Genomic DNA, 10,062 nt, shown 5'->3' with positions numbered 1-10,062 from the left:
CTTGTAGATTTTATCTTTATCCCTCTTTGTGCTAATCACCAGCAATACAAACACTATTGGTATACTTGTAAATCTCTACCATCACACATACCTACAAATCACTGCAGTATGCAAAGTTCATCCTCTATGATATAAAGCTAAGATATATATGTACCATGAACTACCGATTTCAACTCAGTAAAATCTGTACCCCCAACAAATAAGATGCGAAATAAGTTAGATAATTTCAAAAGCTTCAAGACCTCAAAAAAGACTAAATGAATGTTATTCCTAACACCTGCCACCCTAGTCTTAAGCAGTGGTGGAAAAAGGTCGAAGAACTGGTTGTCTCAATTGGACATTTAAGCTTAATGGTGAAAGACTAATTATTGTTAACAATGAATCCTAAAAACACCAGGAGAATATTTTATGGGCCTTCTCTCTGTATGTGTTAGTTTCAGTTTTTAAAATTAGTGCCTAAATAAAAAAAATGATTTAATTTTGCCTCCACATGTTTCTGCACAAGATGTGTGTCTTTGGTGCTGGCAGAGGCCTGAGAAGGGCCTCAGATCCCGCAGGAGTGGAGTTACAGATGGCTAAGAGCCATCATGTGGGGTGCTGAGACTTGAACCTGAATTTTCTACCAGGACCAGGCAGTCCCCTTAACTGCTGAGGCATTCCTCCAGGGCCTAAAATAAGTACCTTTTAATGGAAACGAGTTGGTCAAAACTATTTTATAGGATTTCAAAACCCAATATAACATAGTTAAAAAAAAAAAAAAAAACCTCAGACACACGTGGAAATGGCAAATACTATATATTCGTGTCAGCTGTCATGTACAGGCTCTCTGCATTTCTGTGAGCTGACCAATCAGCCTTGTTGAGTTTCAGGTTTGAAACGTTGGAACAGAGCACCGGGTTATAGCCACTATTCTCCCCCACGCAATCTAGTAATTACTCTATTTCCACGTCATATTTCCGGGCGTATGCCCAGAATCACGCAGACACTTAAGTTCAGAGTAGCCAGGAGTCGCCCATGTTCTTTTTGATGTCCCCACAAACCCAAATGCTTAAGTGGGGTGATACCTGGGGACCGCCTAACTGGCTGATTCCCACGTGGTAAGAGCCTCACAAACTCGCCCCCACGTGGTGCCAAGGGCCGGGAAAAGAGAGAGCGGGCAGAAGCGAGCCGTATCAGGGCATTTAAAGTGTCTTGACGTCACGCACTGCCAGGAACTCAGCTGAGTTTTCAGCAGGACATTCCGCTAATGTCTCCTCCCTCCCTCCGGGCTTTTTTTGTAAGCTGGGCCTCTGCGCTTCCCTTGGCCGCGGTGGGAGGAGCACAAAGCTCTCGGAACAGCCGACTTAGGGAGGCGTGCCCAAAGTTCTGGACCCCTCCTTCTCTCCTAGAGGCGTTTCTCATTGGTTAGTGGGCGGGGCTTCGGAAGTACAGCGCTCGCCCAGAGGCCTCAGGGTGGCCCAGCCAGCTGGCCATTCTTTAATTATGCATGGAGGCGTGTCTTGGCCGGTGGCAGCTGGGTGGGGATTGGCTGGAGGGGCTGTAATTCAGCGGTTTCCGGAGCTGCAGTGTAGACAGGGAGGGGGAGCCTAGGGTTCCGACGTCGCGGCGGAGGGAACGAGCCCTAACCGGATCGCTGAAGTACAACCCCGCTCGGTGTCGCCTGACGCGTCGGCTAGGAGAGGCCAGGCGGCCCTCGGGAGCTCAGCAGCTCGCGCCTGGAGCCAGCGCAGGCCTGCCAGTCGGGCCTCAGCCCCGGAGACAGGTGAAGGGGGTGCAGGGTGGGGCCGCCTCCCCGACGGCACGGGGGACCCCATGGGGCGTCGCGCGGTGGCAGCTCTGGGGGTGCTTAGGGCTGAGAATGGACACTTACGTGGGGACGGGAGGATAGGAGGAGAGACACGGGAGGGTCGCCCCGGCGGCACTGCTCTCCGGATGACAGGAACCAGCCTGGGAAGGGAAGGGACGCTCTAAGTTTCGTGGGGGAGACGCGGAGGGAGAGTGGGGAGTTCTGGGGATGTAGGACCGTGGGGGAGGGCATTCTAGGCTGAGGGTAACAGAAGTGACAGAAGCGGCCCTCCAGTGACTGCTCCCGGAGGCTAGGGACTTTCGGGCCACCAGAGCCACTGTCAACTCAGGTGGAGATCATTGGGGTGGGGGAGTTAGGAAGAGGCTCCTTCCTGCGCCCGTGCTGGGCCTGGCGGGTCAGTGCTTTCTTTTGCTTTGCTCCTGTTCCTTCTGTAGCCAGCTGTACCCACTTAGGAGGTGGGAACTGTTGTGTCCCTCCCCCTGCCCCCACCCCAAGCCTCTTGGGCTGGCTAGATTTTTTTTTCTTAAGAATCAGATTTCCTATAGGAAATTGACAAACTTGTGTTCTTTCTAAATTTTCTCCCATCTCTGTGTTAAGCTATTCTTTCTCTCACCTTGTTGAGAACATTTTTTTTTTTTTCAATTCAAAATAAATCCCTGGCCAAACCAGCTCTAAAGAGCAACAACCCTTTTTCTTCTTTGACATTGTTCTTTCATAAACACCTGGTAAACTCGACAAGACGATAAATAATTGAGCCATTGCATTTACTGGATTGTGGTGTTGCTTAATTGCATAGGCCAGGGTGAGCCAATCACGAGTGGGAGTTTTCTGTCTCAGAGCCAAGCTCTTGGGTAAATGCAGAAGCTAGGGAAACAAAGACAGGCTGGCCTTGACTGAGTTCTGTGTGTAAACTTTACCTGTTGGGGGTGTGTGGCTATAAATTGGTAAGCTGGCAAAATCCAGACTGCTGCTCAAGTTACTTTTTTCATACCTGGCCCACATCACTCTGTTGTATCAATTGATGGGTGTATTGATACAGTCAGTGGTTACTCATTTTTACTATTCAAAGTGTGTGTAGTTTATACCTGCCCTTTACTACACTAAAGTGCTTATTTGTGTATGCATTGTAAACGTTGGGCTGTCAGTGCAGGTAAAGCATGGACTTGAATATATTAAAGCAATAAATCACCTCCACTTTTTTATATATGGAGTTAGACTGTTAGGCCTTGAGCCAGCCGGGTTTTTTTTGTTTGTTTGTTTGGTTTTTTTTTTTTTTTGTTTTTTTTTTTTTTTTTTTTTTTTTTTTTTTTTTTTTTTTAAATGTCTCTGTTCCTCGAGAAAACATGTTTTGTTTCATTATTGCATGTGCCAGACCAGAACACTAGCAGGGTCTTTTATTTTATTTATCTTTATTCTATGTGTATGAGTGTTTTGCCTGCATGTTTGTCTGTGCCAGTGTGTGTCCAGTGCCCTAGGAGGCCAGAAGAGGACATTAGACCCTCTGGAACTAGTTACAGACGGTTGTGAATCACCACGTGGGTCCTGGGAATCAAACCCAGGGCTTTTAGGAAGAACCACTGGGTAGAAAACCTGGAATAATAATAATGAAAAAGTTGGAGTGTTTGATCCTAGTGTTAGCACACTCACCACAAAGAGCCATTAGCAGATTCATGAATCTTTTATTTTTGTCTGTAGTTCATCGGGGACAAATAACCACTTAGAAATAATCCTCAATCATGGGGCCCTTCAAAGGGGCTGGGAGGCAGGTGGTTCACAGAATCTTAACCTCATTTTGTAGATAAGGAAATTGAGGCCAAAAGGCCTAGACACTTGCTTTAAGGCATTGTGTCACAGTGGTGAAACCTGTGCCTTTTACTTATTTCTTGGTCCATGCTTAAATATTCAGTTTCAATTTAGAGTGAGTATGTCCCCTGTTGAGAAGTGTCAGAAACTCTGGATAGTGAAACACTGGCAGCCAGCTGAAAGACTCAGAGCGAGCGAGTGAGCAAGAGAGAGAGAGAGAGAGAGAGAGAGAGAGAGGGAGAGAGGGAGGGAGAGAGGGAGGGAGAGGGAGACAGAGAGACAGAGAGACAGAGAGACAGACTGGCTAAGTAACCCTTATGTGTCTCACCTGGGAGGTAATTGGTGTTCTCTCTCTCTCTCTCTCTCTCTCTCTCTCTCTCCTTTCTTGTTAGCATAATTTACTGTCAAACTCCTGCTATTTATTAGTGGAGATGTTTAGGCAAATTTTAGCTGAAGGGTAGCTGTGACCTCAATGACATTTCAGCCAGAGAGCCTTGTGGCCAGTGGTCGTTTCTGTCTGCACAAAGTTCCTTTTTCTTTTGTCTTGACTTCCACACGGGAGAAGGGCAGAGCTAGTGAGCACCGTTCTTGATGGCCAAGCCCAGCAGCCTTTTAGCTGATGTTTTCTAAGAGATGGTGGTGGTGTGCAACTCCAGGTTGATGTTAGTAAAGAGAGCAATGCCTTCCTTACACCTGTCCCTCTGTCCCTCCCTGCTTCCTTCTTTCCCTCTCACTTTCCCTCCCTTTCACTTTCCTTTTCTCCCTTTCTGGGGATGCAACCTATCTTGCTAAGCAAGTACTCTACCACGGAACGCATTTTATGTCATTCAGATTTTAAAGTTCTAGCCAAACATTTGAGTCTTAAAAAAAAAAAAAAACAAAAAACAAAACTCATCTAAAGAGCCCTTGAAGGGTAGCCCTAAATCTCGAAGGGCTCCTGATGCTGTGGACTGGCCTCAGGGAGACAGTGTAGGATGGCATTGCCTTGCTGTCTTTGGTGGTGGAAAGAATGCTCTGCTTGTTGCTGGGAGCCATGGCTTGCTGTGGCGCAGATAGCTGGGATTACCAGATTGTATTTGGTGGCAAATTCTTGGAAATAATTTGGAAGAATGAATTTCTACTATAGTTCTCATTTTTTATGTTATGTTTGGTATAACTTTATTCAGCTTAGCAAACACACACACATGTACGCGTGCACACACGCATGCTAGACAGATGAGCGGTGCTGGTGGTGCATGCCCTTAATTCCAGCACATGGAAGGCAGAGGCAGTGGATCTCTAAGAACTAAGGGCCAACTGGTCTACAAATCGAGTTCCAGGCCAGCTGAGACCCTGGCTTAAAACAGAAACAACACACTAACTGAAGCTAGCTGTGGATGTCTCATGTCTGCAATTTTAGCATGTGGCTAGCTAAGAACTGAGACAAGAAAATGGCTGAAGCTAGCCTGGGCTACCTAGTGAATTCCAAGTCTGCTTTGAGTAGATAATAAGACCCTGTCTCAAAAACAAAAACCAAAAAAGGCTAGGCAGATCCACGTCTGATGGTACATGCTTGTAATTCAAGGATTTGGGAGACCCAGGCTGGAGGCCCAGTACCAATTTAAGGCCAAGTGTTCTGCATAGGTAGTTGGAGGCTACATAGCAAAACCCTGTTTCAAGAAAAAACAAAACAAAACAAAAAAACACTTCCACAGAGGCAGGAGGATTGCTGTAAGTTTGAGGGAAGCCTGGTGTACAAATTGAGTTCCAGGCCAGCTGGGCTATATAGAGAACCCCATGTTAAGAAACCAAACCAGAACAGAACAACAGCAGCAGAGAGTAAAAGCTGGGCAGGATTCCAAGGAGAATGAGTATTCAAAATCTCACCCCAGTTTTCATGGAACTGTGGGAGCAGTGGGAACCAGAGCACGTACTGTTGTAGTGTTCACTTAAGGCAGAAGAGTGAGTGACTCCAGACTGAGGCTACAGAGGCAGAGAAATCTGGGATTGGATCCTGGATTGGCTGCTTGCTGGTCAGAATCTAAGCCTCAGTCTTGCCCGTCCGCCCTACCCCCACCCCCCCAAAATCCATTTGTTTTTTTGAGACAGGATTTCTGTGTAGACCAGGCTGGCCTCCAACTCACAGAGATCCACCTGCTTCTGCCTCCCAAGTGCTGGGATCAAAGGCATGTGCCACCATTGCCTGGCTGAGCTTCAGTTTTCTTACCTGAATTTTAAAAAGGAAAAAAAAAAAAGATGAGAGACAGGCCTATTGACACATGCCTACAGACACATGCCTACAGCTTAAGCTATGCAGGGAGACCCTAACTCAAAATGAAGCAGAACAAAAAAAATTCATTAAGATGATGCAAGTGAAATGTTTACAGCGTGCTGGCCCACAGCAAGAGCCCTGAGTATTATTTAAGGTCTTAGGAAAAGGTCCAAGGAAAAAGGTTCATTCTATCCAGGGGGGAGAGGCTACAGGGGGCTAGTTTCCGGGAACAGCGGAGCACCTATAGGATTAGGAATTCTTGCGGAGCCTGTACAGTTCATTCAAGGTGGAGGGGGTGTGGATGTGCTGAGCTTAAAACAGCATAGGGGGTTCGGGGCTAAAAGTGGAAGCTCTTAATTGAGGAGAAGGAAACAGGAAGGCCACAGAGCCACATCTTTTATGCCTTCTCTTCTGTTCTTAAGTCACTAGAACTATGTTAAAAAGCTAAACCTGTTTTCCCTGTAAACCTGTTAATAGTTCAACGTGTGTTTCCCCAGACACTCTTTAGCTTACCAGTTTATCTTGGATCTATTTATTGAAAATCATTTTAACAGCTCAACAAAATAATATGGAAGGCAAATCTACCCCCATAAGAAGATAATGTTTAGACCTCGGCTTTCCATCTTGCCAGCTCTATTTGTGGTAATAAATGACTTTACTAACCACTGAACAATTGACTTGACCTTTGACCTTTTAAATGTGTCAGTTTAGAAACACATTCTGAGCTCTCCTAAGGTAACTATTGCTTGGGTAAATGTGCTTGAGGGTTTTGTGGTATATGGACAGACGCAATGGCATTTTAAAGCAGCGCTGTGAGGCCTTGGGTTTGAATTTTTAGATACAACACCTCTTTGTCCTTAAGGCTGGTTAGTTTAATTTCTGGTGAGTTTCAATTTCTTTGTCCACAAACTGCCTACTAGGCCCACTCACAGGGTAGTTGTGAAGACCGAGTGAGATCATTTGTTACATCATAAGAAATTTTGCATAGTGCCTAGCACGTAGCTAACATTCAAGTGCTATTATTTTGAAATCTGCAGTCTCTTTCTCTGGCTACAAAGTTGGACAAGTTATGATTCATGGCACCATTAGTGACCTGAAGGAAAGAAAGAGTAATTGGGAGATTTTGACTTATAGGGGAAGCTAAGTGAGTAGGGACTGGGGATTTACATGGTGACAGAAGACGGAGGCTCTCATATAAAGATCTAGACATGGCAAACTGTCCATTCTTGTTACGTAGAGGCTCTCATGGCAAGCCTCTTTGCTGCTTCAAAGACCTGCAATCCCCTCCATTGATTTTAGTAGTCAGCACATTGAAAGGTGATCACCACTCAGTAATAGCCCCTTAGAGTTTTTCATGTTCTAAGAAGTACAGCTACAGGCTGGGAGCGTGGCCGAGTTGGTAGAGTGCTTCTCTAGTGTGTATGAAGCCATGGCTTCCATCCCTAGGACTACACAAACCCAGATGTAGCGGCACACTCCTGTAAAACCCCAGCTCATGTGGGGTGGAGACAGAAGATCACAAGTTTCACATCACCATGGACTACTACATTGGGAGTAGGAGGCCAGTCTGGGCTATGTGAGACGCTGTCTTGAGACATGGGTGGGGGTGGTGGGGGTTGCTGGTGGCATGGCTCAGTGGGTCAGGGTGCTTGCCACCAAGCCTGACCACCAGAGTTTGGTTCCTGGAACCCATGTGGTGGAAGGTGAGAACTGTTTTTTAAAGATTTTATTTCTTTATTTTAAATATATGATTAGTACACTGTAGCTGTCTTCAGACATACCAGAAGAGGGCATTGGATCCCATTACAGATGGTTGTGAGCCACCATGTGGTTGCTGAGAATTGAACTCAGGACCTCTGGAAGAGCAGTCAGTGCTCTTAACTGCTGAGCCAAATGATTTTTTAAAAGAGAAGCAGAGAGAATATGATAGGTGGTTCACGCCCATAAATCCCAGCGATGCTGAAGGCTGAGGCAGGAAGACTAGGTGTTTGAGACCAGCCTGGAACTTGCTCAGGTTCTGTCTCAGATTTTTGAAAAGGGACCAGAGATGTAACAGTGGTAGATCATATTCCTAATGTGAACAGAGCTTTAGATTCAGTCTCTAGTACCACATACACTTTTACATACACAGACACATTGTGTGTGTGTGTGTGTGTGGCTATGTGTGTGAATGAGAGAGACAGAGACAGGGTCCCAGTATGTAGCTCTGGTGGTGGCAGGCCTGAAACTCACTCTATAAACCAAGTTGGCATCAAACTCACAGAACAAAGATCTGCCTGCTTCTGGTGCGTGCTACCACACACTGGTCCATATCAAAAAGACAAGGGACAGATACTGTTGAACAGTTGAAGGGTAGAGGAGTGGTTAGGGTTGAATCTTTCTTAGGAAGAAGCTAACAGGAGGAGTTCTGTTTTGAATTAGGTGAGGAAAAACATCAGCTTTAAAATTTTTCTTTTACATTCATATTTTAGAAATATCTGAGGATCCCTCTTCAGGCTCCTGAGTAGCTGGAAGTACAGGCAGGAGCCACCTTATTTAGTTAGTGCAGAATTTGGTTTTCTCCGAGGGAGAGAGAGGAAGAAAGGAGAGATCCAGATGGCTTGGATGTTGGATGACACCCTTGAATGACCCACATGATGCTGGACGTTGCTTTGCTGTGTCCTATGCAGCTGATAATGTCTCGCTTCACATCTGTGCATGTGTGTGTGTACAGCATGTGTGAGGGCATGTATGGATGTGCAGATGTTTATAGATATCCTTCACTGGATATGTAAAGCTTTTTGCCGGGCAATGGTGGTGCACACCTTTAATCCCAGCACTTGGGAGGCAGAGGCAGGCAGGTTAGAGCCTGGTCTACAGAGTGAGTTCCAGGATAGCCAAGGTTATACAGAGAAACCCTGTCTAGAAAAACAAAATACAACAACAACAAAAAAGAAAGCTTTATTTTTCTGTCACTGTAACTTTTCTTTGGAGTCTAACAAGTGTTCAGAATAGCCTCACAGATTAGAACAACTTAGCTCATATGAGTCAAACTTATTATTCACCTCTTTTAAGTTTGGGTTGGAGAACACAGGAGTAAACCTGCAACCTATCCAACCCAATGGGCCCATGTGGAGCAGGAGGAAGCCAGCCAAACTTGAAAGAGAAAGTAAAACTTGTAAATAATGGCTTCCCTATTGTGGAGGAGGGGTGCAATTTATTAGGGGGATGTTTGGGTAGTTTTTGTAGACGCCATTTCTGAAAACTGCTTGGGATTAGGAAAGGCAAGCCCTGCCCGTCTCGTCTGTGTAGCCGTCTGCTTTCCTGACGGTTCCCGACGGCTGATTGATTTTATTAGTTTGCGGTGTCCCAACCTCTCATTCTCAGTATGAGAGGCTGAGCTTTGAGTCTGGACTCTGCACCTGCTTAGGTGGAAGCTTACTAGCAAGTTTTCCCACATCATATCTATGCTAAATTTGTTTTGCTTTTAGCGAGCTCTTTTTTTTTTTTTCCTGGCAGAATCTAAATGCATTAGACTATTCCTTTGTCTCCCCCCCCACCCCCACAAAAGTCCTAAAAACCTCAAAACCCAAATGCAAGCTGTGTAATTACCTTTCCCGTAAGCCAAACAGTGTGAGTTATCATTAAAATAGTTAGCCTTTGAATTTTTTCCTACTTGTGGTTTGAACACAATAAATATTTAATGTAAGGCTGACTTCCCCTGGCAAAATCAGTTTTGTTGTGGTCTTCTTTCTGTCAAAATGTTTAGGAAAAACAAACTTCTTAACATTAATCAAAATAAACTCATGCATAAGAGGGGGTGAGATAATTAAAGAGCTCTGTAGCCTGTGTGTATGTAAGTGTATGTGTGTGCATATAAATGTGTATGTGTGTGTATGTATTTTGTTTTAACAGGTTTCACTGTCTAGCCCAAAGAACTCTTATATTCCCCTGCCTCAGTCTCCTTAATACTCATTCCTAACTACATGTGAAAAAAATCCAGTGTGACTTTATTCATCAGGGCAGGCTCTGCATAGGGCACTGCAATGGGGAGTGTCCTGGGTGTGGGACGATTTCAAGAGCCTCAGGGTCATGGAGTCATTGGGAGATTCTGTTAGCATCAGGACATCCAAAGCCTGTGGTGATGCATGGCAACAGACCTGTTGCCAGGGCAACAGCCACCATATTCCCAGAATCCGTTGGGCTCACCTCCCACCTTTAC

At 45.4% G+C, this 10,062-nt stretch overlaps 1 protein-coding gene across 3 annotated transcripts in view; it reads left to right on the top strand.

Annotated features, from left to right (window-relative positions):
• The first annotated feature begins 1,472 nt into the window (after positions 1-1,472).
• Stat3 (signal transducer and activator of transcription 3) overlaps positions 1,473-10,062 on the top strand; it is a 53,443-nt gene continuing 44,853 nt past the window's right edge. For 2 of the 3 annotated variants that reach the window (XM_031350742.1, XM_031350743.1), the window contains exon 1: positions 1,479-1,762. The gene's annotated coding sequence lies outside the window, so the exon portion shown is untranslated. Of the gene's footprint in view, positions 1,763-10,062 lie in introns of all 3 variants that reach the window. The other variant, XM_031350741.1, reaches the window with a different exon arrangement.

Source organism: Mastomys coucha, unplaced genomic scaffold (assembly GCF_008632895.1).
Source record: "Mastomys coucha isolate ucsf_1 unplaced genomic scaffold, UCSF_Mcou_1 pScaffold5, whole genome shotgun sequence".
Lineage (NCBI taxonomy): Eukaryota > Metazoa > Chordata > Mammalia > Rodentia > Muridae > Mastomys > Mastomys coucha.
This window is presented reverse-complemented; position numbering and strand designations above follow the sequence as displayed.